Genomic DNA, 20,454 nt, shown 5'->3' with positions numbered 1-20,454 from the left:
GCTTTCCTCACAGAGCACAGTGCCTTTTTTGATTCAGGTACTCCATAATAGGCATCCTTTGTTATTTTTTCCAATGTCATACAATCAGTTCCAAAGTTCTTTAAAGGGACCCTCAGCATGCCCTTGTATCTCCTCTAACGTCCATTTGAGTACTTGCCTTGTGTGACTTCTCCATAAAATAGTCTTTTAGACAAATATGATTGGCATTGGAACAAAGTGGCTAGTCCATTGAAGATGAGCTCTCTGCAATAGAATTTGAATGTTTGGCAGTTTAACTCAAGAGGATCTCAGTCTTTGGTACCTTATTTTGCCAAGTCATCCTCAGAATCATCTTAAGACAATTAAAATTGAAGTGATTCAATTTCTTGGCATAGTACTTCTGTGCTGACCAGCTTTCATAGGAATTCAACAATGAAATCAGCATGACAGCTCTGTAGACCAGTTGGGTGGTCAGGCTAATACTGATTCTTTCCCACACTTTCCTTCAGAGCCTCCCAAACACTGAGCCAGCTCTGGCAATGCATGTATCAACTTCATCATCTATGTATACACCCTGCCCCCGGAAAATACACTGCCAAGGTAAGTGCATTTATCCCCAGAATTTAGCATTTATTAATTTGCTGTTACTAATGGTTGCATATGTGGATAATGTAGCCATTCTTATCAGACTACTTAATTCATTCTTCTTTAGAAAAAGTCTCAAATTTATTTCCCATCCACAAGTGTGAGTGATTTTCCTTCCCATTCTAGTCTGTGACATTCTTCTGTCTTCCAACTTCCTCCATACTTCAGGATTTTCCCCTGTCATTTTGCATCCTTCTTCTTTTTTCTTTTTCCTGAGTCAGATCCTGGGACTCCAGTAGAGTGTTCTTTCCACAACAGTATACTTCCAATAAGAGAAGTTGGAAGAAAACCTAAGAATAAATTGTTACAAACTTTAAAAGTGGTTCATATCTTGATCTAAAACATGAAATGTGACTACTTCTACTTCAGAACAATTTATTAGTCTCTTTTGTTCAGTGACTGATAATTTAAAATGAACTTTGTTCTAATTCTTTAGTAACATGTTACTGCCAATACCCCCTGCCTGTTTAGAAAATGCATCAGGAGTCAAACATTCATTCTGACTTCTGGGAAGAAGTATATTTGGAAGATGTATGATTGTGTCACTGAATGAACAAGAGACCCTCTGTTTTCAAAATTATCTGTAGAGAGAAGCCTGTGGTGTGAGCAAGTGAACCTTAGTTGACCTTACCTCTGCTAAGATAGTTTCTAAATTAAAGGTCTTTAAGAGTTTTCTTCTGTCACATACTACCTTCTTCCATGAGTTCCTAAAAGCTTTGTTCATCATTTAGCTGTATAACTTTCACTAATATTGAATTTCTTTCTTCATAAAGTAAACTAAGAAAGAACTATTGACATTTTTTTTCTTGAATCATGTTTTATTTTACCTTGTAGTTTCAGGAATTCAATTTTATTATAACATGATCAAAATTTATAATAGGAAAAAATTTCTGAAAAAAAACCCAAGGGAAATATAAATTTCATTTTAGAAACATTGAATTTAAGATATCTTTTACACATTCAGTTAAAGATGTCCAAATGTAGGTGAAATTAGAGATTAAGAGACATAGTATGCCTGCATAAGAATCATCATCAAAGAGGTGATGATTAAATAAGGGGAACTGATAGGATCCCTAAATGGAATAATATAGAGACGAAAGGGAAGAGAATCCAAGATTAAGCCCTGGGAATCACTAACCCTTTTCAGGGAATCCAGCCAAAGGGTATGAAGATGAGTGATAAGAAAGAGAGAAGAATTAATATAGAACAGTATCATGAAAAAGTTGGAAAGCATATCAAGGATAAAATGATTATTAACAGTGTCAAAATTTGTAGACAAGTCAAGAAAGATGGGAGGAGAGTCAAGATGGCTGCATGAAGGCAGCACTTCCTGGGAACTGCTACCCACAAACTCCAAGAGTTCTCTTCCACTTTTGTCTGATCTATTAATGCATGGGACCCACAACTCACTGAGTTGTAGCCCAGATGAAATTAAAATGCAATTAAATTTAATAAAAGAAAATCAAATAAAAAATAAAAATGCAAAAAATAAGTAATAATTCATTTTTAAAAAGAAGTCAATAAGTGATGTATAAGGATCCTTTTGTAGAGATTAAATGACCGCAATTTTTATTACAGTTTGTCTTTTAGTCAAGTACATACAACTCTTTGCCAAGGTCATCCCTTCTACATTTTCTCAAGTAGCCCATACATAATTACCCTCCTCCTTTAATCTTTAGTCTTTCTATATGAACAGACTCTTTTCCTATTTCATTCACACAATCTCCTATTTATCTCATATAAAAAAAACAAAACAAAGAATCAAAAAAACACCTTTCTGCAGACTCTAGACTATACTATCTCCCATCTATCATCTGAGAGAGAGCTATCAAAAGAAGCAAGAGCTGGGAGTCAAGATCTCAGAATAAAGGCAGGAATTCCTACAAGCTCTCCCCCAGCCACTCCAAATACATTTAAACAATGACTCTAACCAAATTCTAGAGTGGCAGAACCCACAAAACGACTGAGTATAATAATTGTTCAGCCCAAGACAACTTGAAAGATCCACAGGAAAGGTCTGCTATACTGGGATTAGAAAGGACTGCAATGGTCACACTGGAGCAAACTGGTTCAAGTCATCCAGGATTAGCATGGGGTACTTGTATCCCTGGGGACACCTGGGTCTGTGGCAGAGGGGGTGGTTTCCAGTCCTCTGGGTTCAGGGATTGCCAAGGATAATTGAGAAGCTCAGCAGGAAAACTCTTCCTCACCAGAGTGAATGCATAGCCCAGTCCAGTGCAGGTCTCAGTACAGACCCAGCTCCCAGTGTAGACTCAGCCCATAGGAACAAGGAAGAGCCACCCAGAAGGGAACCATCTGGCAGCTGCTTCCAAAGTGCTCAGCCCTTGGATGCTAAGGGGGTCAGGGAAACTGCAGAGATCTCTTTGCTCTCCGCAAGGCAGGAGTTGCTTGCTTTGCCCAAATTCACATCCAGGTCAGTTTGGGCCACAGTATCAGGAAAAGAAATTATACTGTCATAGTGGAGCAGTCCTCATAGTTCCAGGGCAACAGTAATGCTTATGATCATCCACAGACCAGAATATGGGCCAAGAGAGCAGTCAGTCTCTCTCTCATAAGACCTTGGAGGAATTTTGGTCCATGGGGAGTGTACCTGAAATAAGCTGTAAATACCCTCAAAAGCTTGGGACAATACACTGTCCATCCTGGGACCCCACCCTAACAGAGAGCTAAAATCAAGTCAAATGGGAAAATGGACAACAATAGAAGAAAAAAATATGACCATAGATAATTCCTTTGCTAACATGGGGATCAAAATACACACTGAGAAGGTAACAAATTCAAAGCTTCTTATACAAAGCCTTCAAAAAAAGTGTGAATTGGTCTCAGGCTATGGAAGAGTTCACAAAGATTTTAAAAAGCAAAGAAGAGAGGTGGATGAAAAATTAGGAAGAGAAATGAAGGCAATGTGAGAAAATCATGAAAAATAAGTCAGCAGCTTGGGGAAGGAATTACAAAAAAAATATACTGATGAATATAATGGCTTAAAAATCAGTTTGGGGGCAGCTAGGTGGCACAGTGGATAGAGTACCAGCCCTGCAGTCAAGTGTACCTGAGTTCAAATCAGACCTCAGGCACTTAATGATTACCTAGCTGTGTGGCCTTGGGCAAGCCACTTAACCCCATTGCCTTGCAAAAACCTAAAAAAGATCAGTTTGGGTCAAATGAAAAAAAGCAGTCCACAAGGTCAATGAGGAAAATAATAACCTTAAAAAGCAGAATTGGCCAGATGGAAAAGTATATTCAAAAGCTCTCTGAAGAAAATAATTCCTTCAAATGTAGACTGGAGCTAACAGAAGTTGATGAGTTTGTGAGAAATCAAGAAACAATAAAACAAAACCAAAAGAATGAAAAACTAGATAAAAATGTGAAATATTTCATTGGAAAGACAAGTAATCTGTAAAATAGATACAAGATAGATAATTTAACAATTATTGGACTACCTGAAAGTCATGACCAAAAAAAAAACTGTAGACTTCATTTTTGAAGAAATTCTCCATGAAAATTGTACTGATATCCTAGAAGCAGAAGGTAAAATAGAAATTGAAAGAATCCACCACTCACTTCCAGAAAGAGATACCAAAAGGAAAACTTCCAGAAATATTATAGCCAAATTTCAGAACTCCCAAGTCAAGGAGAAAATATTACAAGCAGCCCAAAAGAAGCAATTCAAATAATGAGGAGCTACAGTCAGGATAACTGCTTTTCAGAAAGTTTGGGTGAGTTCACAGCTCCACCAATAATGTGTTAGTGTCCCAAATTTCCCACAATCCTTCCACCAATGATCATTGCCTTTTCTAGTCATATTGGTGAGTCTGAGAGGTGTGAAGTAGTACCTCAGAGCAGCTTTACTTTGCATTTCTCTAATAAGAAATGATTTAGAGTAATGTTTCATGACTATGGATCACTTTGCTCTCCTATAAATTGACTTTGCATATCCTTTAACCATTTGTCAGTTGGGGAATGGCTGATTTTTTAAAAAAATTGACTCAGTTCTCTGTATATTTTAGAAATGAGTCCTTTGTCAGAAATACTAGTTGTAAAGATTCTTTCCCAGTTTACTACATTTCTTTTGATCTTGGTTACAGTGGGTTTTGTCTGTGTAAAAGCTTTTTAATTTAATGGAATCAAAATCATCTAGTTTGTTTTTAGTGATGTTCTCCATCTCTTCTTTTGTCATAAACTGCTTCTCTTTTCATATATCTGACAGGTAAACTACTCCTTGATCTTCTAGTTTGCTTATAATATTGTTAATATGGCAATATCCTGTATCCATTTTGATTTTATATTGGTATAGGGTATGCGGTGTTGGTCTAATCTAAGTTTCTTCCATACTAACTTACAGTTTTCACAGCAGTTTTTTTTTTATCAAAGAGATAGTTTTTATCCCAATAACTGTACTCTTTTGGTTTTTCAGACAGCAAATTACTATAATCATTTCCTGCTATTGCACCTAGTGTATTCCACTGGTCCACCACTCTATTTCTTAGCCAATACCAGACAGTTTTGATGACTGATGTTTTATAATATAATTTTAGATCTGGTAGGGCTAAGCCACCTTCTTTTGCACTTTTTTCCATTGAATCCCTGGAAATTCTTCACTTTTTATTTCTCCATATGAATTTATGTACCATTTTTCTAACTCATTAAAGTAATTTTTTGGAATTTTGATTGGTAGGGCACTAAACAGGTAGATTAGTTTCAACAGAATTGTCATTTTTATTATATTAGCTCAACCTATCCATGAGCAGTTGATGTTTGCTCAGTTATTTAAATCTGATTTTATTTGTGTGCGAAGTGTTTTGTAATTGTTTTCAAAAAGTTTCTGAGTCTGCCTTGGCAAATAGACTCCCAGGTATTTTATATTGTTTGAGGATACTTTGGGATTTCTCTTTCTAGGTCTTCCTGCTGTATCTTGCTAGACAAATACAGAAAACTTGAGCATTTAAGAGGGTTTATTTTATATCCTGTGATTTTGCTAAAAGTTCTAATAATTTCTAGTAGTTTCTTAGATGATTTCTTGGGATTCTTTAAGTATGCCATCATGTCATCTGCAAAGAGTGAGAGTTTTGTCACTTCCTTCACAATTCCAATTCCTTCAATTTATTTTTCTTCTCTAATTGCTGAAGCCAACATTTCTAATAAGATATTAAATAGTAGTGGTGATAATGGGGATCCTTGTTTCACCCCTGATCTTATCAGGAATGCCTCTAGCATCTCCCCATTTAATATAATGCTTGTAGATGGTTTCAGATAGATAGTGCTTATTATTCTTATGAACAGTCCATTTAGTCCTACAACTCTCTAGTGTCTTAAGTAAGAATGGGTGCTTCATTTTGTCAAAAGCTTTTCCAGTATCTGTTGATATAATCATATGATTTCTGATAGGTTTGTAGTTGATATATTTTTTCCTAATATTGAACCAACCCTGCATTCCTGGGATAAATCCTACTTGGTCATAATGTATTGTCCTAGTGATAACTTGTTTTAATCATTTTGCTAAGATTTTATTTAAGAATTTTGCATCTATATTCATCAGGGAGAAAGGCCTATAATTTTCTCTCTCTGTTTTAATTCTTCCTGGTTTAGGTATCAGCAGCATACTGATGTCATAGAAAGAATTAGACAGAGTGATGTCTTCACCTATTTTTCCAAAGAGTTTATACAGAATTGGAACCAATAGTTCCTTAAATGTTTAATAGAACTCACTGGTGAATCTACCAGGCACTGGAGATTTTTTTCTTAGGGAGTTCAGTGATGGCTTGTTGAATTTCTTTTTCTGAGATAGTGTTGTTTAGGTATTTAATCTCATCATTTAACCTAGGCAAATTATATTTTTCTAAATATTTGTCCATTTCACTTTGATTGTCAAATTTATTGGCATAGAGGTGGGCAAAATAATGCCGAATTATTACTTTAATTTTCTCCTCACTGGTGGTGATTTCACCTTTTTCATTTATGGTACTAGCAATTTGGTTTTCTTTTTTTTAAATCAAATTGACCAGAGCTTTATCAATTTTATTGTTTTTTTCATAAAACCAGCTCTTAGTTTTATTTGTTAATTCAGTAGGTTTTCTTGCTTTCGATTTTATTAATTTCTCCTTAAATTTTTAGAAATTCTAATTTGGTATTTAATTGGGGGGTTTTAATTTGTTTTTTTCTCTAAGTTTTTAGCTGCATTTTTAGTTCATTGATTTAGTCTTTCTCTAAGTTATTCATATAAGCATTATTTTATCTTATTTTTATTTTTTTAGGGTTTTTTGCAAGGCAATGGGGTTAAGTGGCTTGCCCAAGGCCACATAGCTAGGTAATTATTAAATATCTTATTATGTGTAATTATTAAGGCTGGATTTGAACTCAGGTACTCCTGACTCTAGGGCCAGTGCTTTGTCTACTACCTAGTCACCCCTCATGTAAGCATTTAAAGATATAATATATCCCCTGACAGCTGCTTTAAGTGAATCCCATAGGTTTTGGTATGTTGTTTCATTATTGTCTTTATCTAGGATAAAAAGAATTAATTCTTTATATAATTTGTTGTTTGATCCACTCATTCTATAAAATGAGGTTTAGTTATCAATTAGTTATGAGTCTATATCTCCCTGGCTCAATATTGCATATGATTTTTATTGCATTATGATTTAAGAAAAATGTATTCACTATTTCTGCCTTTCTGCAATTGATTATTTGGTTTTTATGTCCTAGTAAATGGTCAGTTTTTGTGTAAGTGCCATGTACTGCAGATAAAAAGGTATATTACTTTCTATCCCCATTAAATTTCCTCCTATCACATCTAGGTTTTTTAACAATCTATTTACTTCCTTAACTTCTTTCTTGTTTATTTTATGATTCCATTTATCTAAATCTGAGAGTGGGAGGTTAAGGACTCCCAATAGTAGAATTTTTCTTTCTATGTCTTCATGTAGTTCTTCCAGATTCTCCTCTAAGAATTTGGATGCTATCCCATTGGGTGCATACATATTCAGTATTGAAATCACTTTACTATCTATGGTACCTTTTAGGAGGATAAAGTTTCCTTCCTTATCTCTTTTAACACTATCTATTTTTGCTGTTGCTTTGTCTGAAATAAGGATTGCTTACCCCTGCTTTTTTTACTTCAGCTGAAGCAAAATATATTTTGCTCCAACCTTTTACCTTTATTCTATTATGTATCTCTCTGCTTCAAATGAGTTTCTTGTAAGCAGCATATTGTAGGATTCTGGTTTTTAATCCAGTCTGTTAATCACTTACATTTTAAGGGAGAGTTCATCACATTCAAATTCATTGTTATAATTATCAACTTTTTATTGTCCTCCATGCTATCTTCCCTCTGTATTTTTCCTTTTTCCCCCTTTATCCATATTCCCCAGTATTTTGTTTCTGAATATCTTCACCTTCAGTGTGTTTGCCCTTCTATATTCAACCCCCTCCCCTTTCTTTCCCTTTTCCCTTTTCCCTTCCCTTCTTTCTGTTGGTTCCCCTTTTTCTCCCCTTCTCTATCTCTTTCCCCCTCCCCTTTTCCCCTTTTAATACTTGAGAGGTCAGATTTTTTAAACTTAACTGAGTGTGTGTGTAAGTTAACTTTTAGCCAAGTCTGATGAGAGGACGATTCAGGTGTTTCTCATCTCCTCCCTTATTCCCTTCTCTTGCCATAGGTCTTTTGTACCTCTTAATGTAATGAGCTTTACCCTATTCAATCCCCTCCCACTTCCTGTCTCCTTCCTGTCCCCCTTTTTAAGGAGGAAGTGTTTTTAAATCATTCTATCTAAGTCATAGAAAATCCTGAGTATCCATCACTTCTGCCTAAGTATATTATATCTAATAATGTTACAATTCTTGAGAGTTATTAGAGTCTTTCTCCCAAGTTGGGATATGGCAAGTTTCATCCCTTTGGGTAGCAGTCTCATGGCTAAGTCATGAGTGTCTATCCTTTCTGGTTAAGTATATTCTCTCTGATAGAGTTACATTTTCAAGACTTATGAGAATCTTTTTTTCCCATGCTGGGATATATCCAGTTTCATCTTATTGTATAGCACTTTTTTTCATTTACCCCCCCCCCTTTTAACCTTTTTATGTAACTCTTGAACCTCCTGTTTGATGTCCAATTTAGCTCTGGTCTTTTCATCAGGAATTGTTGGAAGTCTTCCATTTCCTTCAATTTCCATCTTTTCCCCAAAAGAGAAGGATCAGCTCTGTTGAATAGTGAATTCTTGGTTGCACTGAAGCTCCCTTGCTCTTCAGACTATCTCATTCCAGGACCTTCAGATCCTTAATGTTGATGCAACCAGGTCCTGCATAATCCTTACTGTTGTTCCTTGGTATTTAAATTGTTTCTTTCTGGCTGCTTGCATGATTTTCTCTGTTATCTGATAGTTCTTCAATTTGGCCACAACATTCTTTGGTGTTTTCATTTTAGGATCTCTTTCTGAAGGGGATCAATGTATTCTTTCAACACCTATTTTGCCCCCTGGTCCCATGATATCAGGGCAATTTTCCATCACTAAATCCTGTAATATTAAGTCTTGGCTTTTTTTGTCTCTTCAATATTTTCATGGAGAAATTATAGAATTCTCAGATTGTCCCTTCTTGATCTATTCTTGAGGTCAGTGGTTTTGATGATGAGGTATTTTACATTTTATTTTATTTTTCTGTTTTTGGTTTTGTTTAACAGACTCTTGCTGTCTCATGAAGACATTAGCTTCCACAGACTCCATTATTTTTTTAGAGAATAATTTTCTTCATTTACCTTTTGCAACTCCTTTTCCAATTGGTCAATTCTATTTTTGAAAGAGTTTACCATTTGACCAAGTGAGTTTTTGAGAGAATTAGTTTCATTTTGCATTTGTCCAATTGTATTTTCCAATGATTTGTTTTCTTGTGGCAAGGTGTTAATTTTCACTCCCAAATTTTCCAAATCATTTTAAACCCCTTCCTTATTTCTTCAAGGAAATCTTTCTGTGCTGTAGAGCAGGTCATATTCTCCTCAAAGGTTCTAAGTCTCTCTGAGATTATGTCTTTCCCTTCCAAGAATTTTTCTGTGGATCCTCCTTTGTGCTGGCCTTTCTTCATTATCCTAAAACCTTGTGTTGGGAAGGGGCTGGTTCATAGGTGTTTGGTATCAGGATCCTTAGAGGCTTTACTCACTGAGTGCAATATCTCCACTTGGCCAGTAGGAGGGCTAGAAGTTTTGCTCACTGATTGTACTATCTCCAGCCAGCCATATGGCTGCTGTTTGCTTTCTCTGGAGTTTCTGTGATCTTGATTGAGGCCTTCTCCCTTGGCCTAGAGGAAGTAGTTGAAGCTGTTAAATACTTTTGTCTTTGATCAGTGGTGGCCTATACCATGGGGTAAGGTAATAACTCTCCCTATTGTCAGCAAAGGTGTTTCTGCTGCTCCCCACCTGTGCCAGGGGCAGAGGTAGTCTGTAATTGTGTTTGTTCTGGGAAGAGACTTCAGCAGAAATGTAGGTGTGGACTCTAACTTCCTCCTGACGAGAAGGGCCCAGGAAAGTGATGTCTGCAACTCTCTTGCTCAGGAACTTTTCCTCCAGCCCTCTTGGTAAGCTCCAGAAGGTCAGCACCACCACCAATACCTCTGGTCAATAGTTGACCCAACTGAAATATGAAGATACAGCGAATGTTCAAATAAGATTTTGTCAATGTCAGTCCAAGATGCCTGAGTCACTCAGGACAGCAATATGTAGCTGAGAATTGAAGTCCAAAGACCAAGTAAGGGGAAGCTAGGTGGTGCAGTGAATAGAGTATTGGCCTTGCAGAAACCAAAGAGAGAGAGAGAGAGAGAGAGAGAGAGAGAGAGAGAGAGAGAGAGAGAAGACCAAATAAATTCAAAGCAAATAATGAGGGGGGGTATTGAAACCCTTGAGGTCGACTAGGCTCTAGCCTCATGGCTGGTCAAACTGGTCTGGTTCTCAGGCCCTCAGACTCCTGGGCTCCAGCCCCACAGCTAATCCGGCTAATCTGACACTGATCCAGGCTCCTAAGCTCTCACTGGTCCAGTGCTCCCTGCAAAGTCCACTCTCTGCACCTGGATTTACCCATGATCTCAGAAGACAGACCCTGAGGTAAATGTTCTTCTCCTGGTTTTTCTTTCTGGGTTTTGCCAATCAGATTTCTGTTAAGAAGTTTGTTTCATATTATTTATAAGGGAAGATCAGGAGACTTTAGAACTATGCCTGTCTTCTTTCTGCCATCTTGGTCAAAAGTCATGGCTACACATTTTTAACCTACATTAAGTAACTTTCTTTCTAAATGAGGGGAGTGGGGTGGGGGTAAAAGAGAGAATTTGAAACTTGAAGTTTTTGAAGTAAATATTGAAGCTTGCTTTTGCATGTACCTGGGGTAAAACAATGAGAAATAAAATAAAATTTAAAAGAAAGAAGAGCCTTCATTTCATATTAAAACTCTTGGCCAGGGCAGAGGTATTCCCATTAATCTCTCCTTCCACTCTCCATCTTGTCTCTGGTCACAGATGATTGGTGCTTTTTTGTTCCATATCTTCCTTTATTTTTCTTCCTCATTTGATGCTGTTGTTGTCCTTTTCTACTTTACTATCTCATGTTGGGCCAATAGCATTTGTCACTCATTTATTTCTTCTCCTTTATGTGCACAATAAATTCATCTCCACCAATCTGTTGCTTTACTTCATTTAGAAGAATCAGGGAATTGTTCTTTCACATAGTGGCAACTTCCTTACAATTTCTAGTTCAATTTATAATGCTAATGCTAATCATGATTCAATTTCTAGTTCAATTTATAATGAGAATGCTAATATTGATATCCCTTTATTTCCTATAGAAATGAGGTTACTGAGAAAGGATTTGATATTCAGAATATCATCCAACAAATTAATATTTATAGATTGCCTAAAAAGATTTCTGTGCTTAATACCTGCTGGCTCTGCTTGTCTTTTCTGCCACTATGCAGAAGCACATGATCCAGTTATTTTCTTTATTGGGATTCAATGACCAGCAGTTTGGTCATTTTTAGTCATCTAACTCTGGGCCTTCATGGGGTTTTCTTGGCAAAAATACTACAGTGGTTTGCCATTTCCTTCTCCAGCTCATTTTATAGATGAGAAAAATGAGGCAACCAGCTTTAAATGACTTGCTTAGGATGATATAGCTAATAAGTATCTAAGGTAAAATCAGAACTCCAATTTTCCTGACTCTAGTACCAGCCCTCTATTCCCTGAGTTACTTAGCTGTTGCCATCAACAATTCATCACTGGGTTTACTGTTGATATACCTTTTTCTCCTTTTCTAGGCTAGCTTGGATTACTGTTGAAAAGTCATAAAATATTGAAAAGAATTTAAAAATAAATGTATATGCATATTAAAAGTAATAACTGATTATGATGGGTTCTTTTTTCAGAAAGAGAAACATCATTATAATAGAACTATATAGAAAGTTTCTGGAGTGAATATGCAATAATATAATTTGAATATGCTAATACATATAGAATGTATGATTTCTTCATCACTGAACTCTTGGTGTGGGAAATTGCTAAATTAGTGTAGACAATGCTGTTTATGTTTGGGAAGTTGGTTGAGCATATCAAAATTTAGTGATTAGGCCAAAGTCACTGAAAAAGTGTCAAAGGTAGAATTTAAAACTGAATCTTCCTTGTCTTCAGACCATTCCTCTATCATTGATTTCAACATCATATAGTATGATGCAACAGTGCTTCCCTGTCTTCTACTCTTATCCATTCTCCAAAGTTAATACAAATATAAATTACTAATCAGGTCATATCCTTCTAAGAGGGAATGATGACAAAAAAGATTACTCAGTTAACTATGCTAATGGTAAAAGAATTAGGAAAATAATGTTGGTTCATCTATTCTCTAGGTTTCACCCACGGTGCTGATTCTATGACTGCTAATTATCGCTGAGTTTCCACCCCTGCTTTGGTTTTAGATTTCTCATATGTATATTGCATCTTGACCTATACTTTAAATCTTTTGCTTTCAATACCCCCCCTCATTATTTGCTTTGAATTTATTTGGTCTTCTCTCTCTCTCTCTCTCTCTCTCTCTCTCTCTCTCTCTCTCTCTCTCTCTTTGGTTTCTGCAAGGCCAATACTCTATTCACTGCACCACCTAGCTTCCCCTTACTTGGTCTTTGGACTTCAATTCTCAGCTACATATTGCTGTCCTGAGTGACTCAGGCATCTTGGACTGACATTGACAAAATCTTATTTGAACATTCGCTGTATCTTCATATTTCAGTAAATAAAAAAAGAGAGAAATAAAGTATTTCCCCTATTCTCACATTAAAATTTCTTGGTAAGGTATTTTTTAAAATTTTTTTCATTTTATTTTATTTTATTTTTTATTTATTTTTTATTTAATATTTATTTATTCACATTTTGTACAATGTTCTTTACATATTAATAAAATATTATTGTTTACGAGTAAACAAAATACCCCCTCCCCCAAAAAATATAGACTCACTTGAGCGATTAAGTAAGGGGAGAGAAAAAATTAATATTAAAATTAAAAAATAATAGTAATAATTGTAGGTATGGCCAGGTGGCACAGTGGACAGAGCACCAGCCCTGGAGCCATGAGCACCCAAGATCATATCTGGCCCTGTACACCCAAAAATCACCCAGCTGTGTGACATGCAAGTCACCCCAACCCCACTGCCCTGCATAAAGCAAAAAAAAAAAAAGAAAAGAAAAAAAGACCTAAAATAAAATAAAATAGTGATAATAGTATGGGCCGCTGGGTGGTGAACAGAGCACTGGCCCTTGAGCCAGGAGCACTCAGGTCCGAATCTGGCCTCAGACACCCAATGATCACCCTGATATGTGGCCCCAGGAAGGTCACCCAGCCCCATTTGCCATGCACCACCCCCAAAATAATAATAAAAAATGTAATTCAGTCTGTGTTCCAACACCACCACTCTGTCGTGGGTGGATCACATTCTTTATGATAAATCTATCACAAAAGTTACTTCCATATATTTCCACCATTGCCATTGCTGATCGCAATTCCCTCCTTTCGTATTTCTCCACTACCATGTACTATATTTTCTCTCTCCTTTCACTGACTCTGCTGTAGGGTAGCTGAGTGGTGCAGCAGAACCATCCCTAGCCCTGGGGCCAAGAGGCTCTGAGCCCCCATACCACCCCCTAGACCCAGCATCCACTTGGCCCTATGGTCCCTGACAGGCCATCCAATCACATCCCCTTGTAAGAAGTTAAAAAGAAAATGTACTATATCTGACCACTCTCCCCCCATGGTCCATCCTCTACTCTTTCATTCACATCCCCACCCCTTCCCCCTGTTTCCCCCCATCTCCTTCTTACTCCAGATCTCTATACCCCATTCATTATATATGCTGTTTCCTCTCCTAGCCACCGCTGATGAGAGCAAAGATTCCCTAAATCCCCCTTTCCTTCCTCCCTTCCATATCATTGCAATAGCTCTTTGTAATAAAGAAAAATCTTATTATATGAACTATCTTGGCCTATTCCCCCCTCTCCTTTTTCTTTCTCCCATTACATTTCCCTTTTCCCTATTGACTCCATTTTTACACCATATTTTATCTTCAAATTCAGCTTTCTCCTGTGCTTCATCTATAAAAGTTCCTTCTACCTGCTCTGTTACTTGAGAACATTCATATGAGTATTATCAGTGTCATTTTTCTATACAGGAATATATACAGTTCATCATCATTAAGTCCCTCATATTTTTGCCTCCTCCTCCAATCTCTGTGCTTCACCTGATTCCTGTATTTGAAGATCAAACCTTCTGTTCAGCTCTGGCCATTCCAACAGGAACATTTGAAATTCCCCTGCTTCATTGAAAGTCCATCTATTTCCCTGGAAGAGGACATTCAGTTTTTGCTGGGTAGTTGATTCTCAGTTGCATTCTAAGCTCTTTTGCCTTCTGATATATTATATTCCAAGCCCTACGAGCTTTTAATGTAGTTGCTGCTAAGTCCTGTGAGATCCTGACTGCAGCTCCATGGTATTTGAATTGTGTCATTCTGGAACTTGGCTATAATATTGCTGGGGGTTGTTGTTTTTGGATCTCTTTCTCTGGGGCATCTGTGGATTCTCTCCAGTTCTATTTTGCCCTCTGCTTCTAGGATATCAGGGCAAATTTCCTGTAGTAATTCTTTGAAAATGATGTCAAGGCTCTTTTCCTGGTCATGACTTTCAGGTATTCCAATAATTTTTAAATTATCTTTCCTAAATCTGTTTTCCATATCAGTTGTTTTTTCAATGAGATGTTTCACATTTTCTTCTAATTTTTCATTCTTTTGGTTTTGAAGTATTGAGTCCTGATTTCTCATAAATTCATTAATCTCCCTGAGTTCTATTCTTTGTCTGAAGGATTTGTTTTCTTCAAAGAGCTTTCTTATCTCTTTTTTCCTTTTGGCCAATTTTGCTTTTTAAAGCATCCTTCTCAATAACTTTTTGACCTGTTTTATCCATTTGACCTAAGCTGGTTTTTAGCATGCTATTTTCTTCAGCATTTTTTTGGATTTCCTTGACTAAGCTGCTGACTTCATTTTCATGTTTTTCCTGCATCTCTCTCGTTCCTTTTCCCAGTTTTTCTTCTAACTCCCTCATTTGTTTTCAAAGTCTTTTTTGAGCTCTGTCATGGCCTGAGCCCAATTTCTGTTTTTCTTGGAGTCTTTAGGTGCAGGAGCTTGTGCTTCCTCATCTTCAGACTGAGTGTTTTGATCCTTCTTGGGCTCACAGGCAAAATATTTCTCAGTAGTGGTCCTCTTGTTTCTCTGCTTGTTCATTTTCCCAGCCTTAGCCTGTTTTGGGGGAGCTTCCTGAGTTTTTGAGACACTTCCACAAGGGTGTCAATGTGTGAGGCTCTGTTCTCCCTACTGGTCTGTGAATGACCATATGTGCCCCCCTCTGCCATGGGGCTGAGGTGGAGGGGGCCCTGATGTTCTATTGGGGGGCCTAGATTGGGATCAGGATCTGAATGTGATCACAATCCCAGAGTCCTGTTCCAGGGGCAGAGCTCCGCAGTCTCTCTCTTCATTCCCCTCCCTAGGTTCAATGGGCTCATTCCATGGGGGCTCCTGCTTATGGCTCCCTTTGCTTCTGTTTCCTGGAACTAGACTGCCTTGGCAATGCTGTGTGCCCTGAGGGCTGGGCTTCACATGCTCACTCTGGAAGAGGTCCCCACTGTTCCCCCAAGTTGTGCCTCATGCTCCCCAGGGGTGTAGCTCAGGAAACTGCCACTACTGTGGGCCGTGGTGCCCAGCAAACTGGCGCTGCCTCCAGGAGGCTGAAGTTCTTTTGCTATGGTGAGCCACCCCTCTGGCAGGCCAACCCTCCAACCCCAGGGAGCAGAGCCTTTCTGCTCTTTTCCAGGTTACCTGGAGTAGGAGAACTGCCTCACTGGGTCCCTCTGTGGGCTTTATCTCTGGAAAATTTAGAGTCCTTAGTTTAGAAGTTTTATGAGAGAGTGCCTAAGACAGGATCCTTGATAGTTGCCATCTTGGCTTCGCCCCCCTAAGGTATTCTGAAACCTAGGCAAAAAAGTCAAAAATCAAATAACATCTACCAGATTTTCTGCTGAACATTTCCTGAGCTGTGTTGGACATTCTCCTATTTCTACTTACTCATCAAATTCCTCTCAGCTCTTTGCTTCTTTTTTTCTAATTTTCTTCTCTTGCCATTTTATTTCTCCTGTCTGCTTTGTCCCATTTTTATGTAAACAACTTCAGGAGATGCTGACCATGTGGTCACACTGGCCTTGGACTCAAATCATGCTTTCTATGTGAACACACTTGATAAAAGTTACTTATCCTCTTGTGCTCCTAGATAACTCTCTAAGACTATGGGTTATAGATATTTTATAGACGTTCATTAGAGAAGGGAGTCTCTACAGTGGCCACAGTGTTGAAATCACAGATCCAAACCAAACCAAACAAAAGAACTTTAGATATTTCTTTAGTCATGTTCTTTTCTTTGATCTGATTTCTCAGTGATGTATCATTCATTTGCACTTTTGTAAGTAGAATATCTTATATATTGAGAAAAATCTGTTCTTTACTGTTTCTTATTTTTAACATATAACATGATTTCTGATTATAACTTTATATATCTCTTTCACCATTTTGAACTTAATATATCATAACCCCTTATATCCAAACAATTGTATCCTCTACATTGTCTTTTGCTCTTTTCTTGATTCTTCAATGTCTCCCTCTCTTCTGATTCCTTCCCTATTGACTTCAAATATGCCCAAATTCTTCATTCTTTAAAAAATTTTCACTAAACTCTACCATTCCCCTTAAATTATTATTCTACTTCTCTACTCTCTTTCTCAGTCAAAATAGAAAAGCTGTCTATATGAACAACATTGATTTCTCTTTTCACTCCTCAATCTTCTACATTCTGACTACTAGCTTTCACATTCATCTGAAATGCTTTTCTCCAAAGTTACCAAAGGCCTTTTATTTGGTAAATCTGATCTTTTCTCATTCCTTATTTTTCTCACCTTACTTTGTCCTGTCCTTTCCTATACTTTCTTCTCTTTGTTATTCTGTGAAACCAATCTCTCTTTTTCCCTTCCTTTGTCCCTTTCACCAACTGCTTTCTATTTCATTGTTTTCTAAATATTTGTTTATTTCCTTAAAAAAATAAGTTGAATGCAAGGAAAAAAACAGCCAAAGAACTATCTTTTATCTGTGCTCTACTCTAGCAAATTTCTTCAAAAAGCTCTGAGGCCTGCGTTACAGAAGTTTTGGGAGAGAGAAAATGGCTGATTCTTTGGTATATGCTAGGACTAAGGATTAGCATCTTTTGCCCACTTTTATAAATACTCAAATGGATCATTTCTAAACTAGGTTTATGGCTTTAAAGAAATTTTTACCTAAAACCAGTAGGGAGGAAAAATTTCATGTGATAAAGAATTATGTAAATACCTTAAATGGAGTTAATCTTCAAGGAAAATTGATAGGCAATAGTAAAAGATGGCATTTTCAGGAAATAAAATATTTAAGCTGCCATTGTTAAATTGGTTAAATAAGCAAATGTGTTAACTTTCAGTTTTCTTTCTCTGTGTCATTAGTCAATTTCCTCATCTGTGAAATGGCAATAATAATATCATAACTTCACTGAGTGTTTGTGAGAGTCACATGTAGTGATAGATACAAAGTGCTTTCTAAAAGCTACAGCTGTTGAAGTATGAGCTATCATCATCATCATCATCATCATCATCTCTAGAACATTGCTAAATGAATGAGGGTGGTAAAATAATTCAAGCTAATATTTCTATGAATGATAATAGCATAATCTATTATACTTGAAAAATGAAAATTACATTTTAACATAAGGATTCAATGTCTTAAGTATTGACTCTAAGGATGAAAATTGGGCAGACCATTAGGGAAAAGTACTTAAGGGGCTGATGAAAAAGCTACTGGCAATTGTGAAAAAAATGCCATATCATTTACGAATAAGACTATTCTAACACCATTAAGAAAAACAAAAAAAAAATACTAAAAACAACCTTGGATATGAACATCAAATGACTAGTGTGATAGCTAATAGAATTTGCTATAATGGCATAATGGCGGATTTGAAATTTTACATCTCAACATTACAATTGAAAGTAACTATAGATACATTTTATTTTCATAAACATCTGTAGAGACTGACCATGTCTCTTGTTACTCTAAATTAAATATTAGCGAATGAATTATAGTTATGGTATATTAGGATTACAATGAACCTTAGGAATGAGGAAAATACAGAAAACAGAAAACAGATTGTGCTATAGTGAGGCAGAAGTGATAATGAAATACATAGTACTGTAGAGAGAAGAAATGATCCTGTATCCTATAATATGTTTGTTATAGACTGATTACTCAGCCTACATGATTTACTTAAAGAATTTTCCTCTATTAAGTACTGTTAACACTCAATAAAATGGGTTTGCATAAAATATTTGCATTGCTAATAAAAGGGAGATGAATAGGAGGGATAAAAAGAAAAAAATAAAGAAAAGTTTATTGATCTATAATAAGGTTCAATGATATTAGTAGAAAATTGTTTGAGGAGACTGAAAGTTTCAATTATTAGTTCTGGAGAGTGAGTCAGCCTGTATTTTAAAATGGAGTGGGTTTTCAACTATCCAAGCACATTAAAATAAGTCTTCAACAACTGGCATTTTATCTGGTCCATTTTCTCTTGGAACAGGATAAGCACATAGGGATGTTTAAGGAGAAGAGAAGAAATAACTTGGGCTGAAGCAGGGCAACTTGAATACCTTGTTCTTAGATTTTTCATGTGCTTGCCCATCAGTGTGCACATACTAGTGTATGACAATTCTTGGTAAGAAGTCAATTGCCTATACATTTTCCCCAGAATGTTGTCTACCCATGGACAGGTTGAGATAACTGTACATAGTTAACATTATTCCTGAATAGTCTTTAATAATGCAATGTATTCAATTCTGGAGGACACCATTCAGCCTGATAATCCCTGTCTGAGACTATTTCTATCAATATAGTATGAACAGTTAAGCCCCAAGAAAGTGACAGGTGGGATTAGGGAAAAGAAAAATGTCAATGACATATTCAGGCCTGGCCCCAGGAAAAGTTGCAAAGTTTGGTTCGTTCTTACTTTTCCTAAGCACTTTTTTTCCTTTTTCTTTGCATTTATTCCTTTTTTTCCTGCTTCCTGATAGTCCCAGCAAAAAATATTAGCAAATGACTAGCAAAGGCTAAACCATACTCAGGGTTTTGGAATTTAGCAAGGAGATCTGGAAGAATAAAGCTAAACTATAAAGCAAATACTGATTTGTTGTGGAATTGAATTAGTTTCTTCATGATTTCGTGACTCCATTTGATTTTCTTGGTAAAGATATTTGGGTATTGGCCAAATACTGGATACCAAAGTATTGACTCTTTCTTTCTCCAGTTCATTTAATTGATGAGGAAACTGAGGCAAACATGGTTAAGTAACTTATCCAGGGTAATATAGTTAGTAAGTGACCAAGGCTAGATTTAAATTCAAGTCTTACTGACTCTAGGTCTGCTACTCTATCCACTGTGCTATCCAACTGCTCCTCAAGAATGATAGGTGACAAGATTAATATTACAGGCCAGAAAAGGATAAAACATCCCCCGTGTGCCTAATGGTAGAGACATCTCTCTACCCCTTCCATGTTAGGTATTCATGTTACTCACTGTAACATTAGGGATTAGATTTAACTCTTCCCTGTCTAGTTATCTCATATTTATGGGCAAAAGGAGTATATTGCTCAGTTGTGATTTCTCAGGTCATTCATATAACACTTCTCTCATAATCCTTCTTAGAATCTAAAATTAAATGAGAGAAAAGTTTTACATTTTAAACGTTCTGAAGATTAGATATGTCCCCTCTGTTAATGAAAATCTAGTGACATTTAGAGTCATATTTGCATAATCAGGCTTAATAGAATTGTGGAGCCAGTAGGGACATGAGTGACCACTTAGTTTAATTGTCTTCTGAGGAATAATACCTTATACACTGACCAGGGACTATTCAAACTTTATTTGCAGACTTAGATCATTATAGTGTCCTCAGAATACTGAAGCAATTAATTCTAATCAGGGAGAGTTCTGGTTGTTAGTTCTGTTTTTTTATTTGCCTTTCTACTATAACTTCTACCCATCCTTCATATTCTGCTCTAGCCTGTCATTGTATGTTTGAACTCACTCAATGAGGAATTCCTTCCTCCGCTAGTAATAAGAGCAGCATCTCTTGACCTTCTTGTGCAACTCTTCTTTGTGTCTTTTTATTTTTTAATGTTCCTCTCAGATC

The 20,454-nt window shown here is 36.6% G+C and overlaps 1 long non-coding RNA gene across 1 annotated transcript in view; it reads left to right on the top strand.

Annotated features, from left to right (window-relative positions):
• Nucleotides 1-20,454, top strand: part of LOC141492696 (uncharacterized) — a 66,034-nt gene that overhangs the window by 10,737 nt on the left and 34,843 nt on the right. The window contains exon 5 of the long non-coding RNA XR_012470038.1: nucleotides 489-579. This is a non-coding gene — a long non-coding RNA (uncharacterized LOC141492696). The remainder of the gene's footprint in view (nucleotides 1-488; nucleotides 580-20,454) is intronic.

This window comes from Macrotis lagotis, chromosome 7 (assembly GCF_037893015.1).
Source record: "Macrotis lagotis isolate mMagLag1 chromosome 7, bilby.v1.9.chrom.fasta, whole genome shotgun sequence".
Lineage (NCBI taxonomy): Eukaryota > Metazoa > Chordata > Mammalia > Peramelemorphia > Peramelidae > Macrotis > Macrotis lagotis.
Note: the sequence above shows the minus strand (reverse complement) of the source record. Positions and strands in the feature narration are given on the sequence as shown.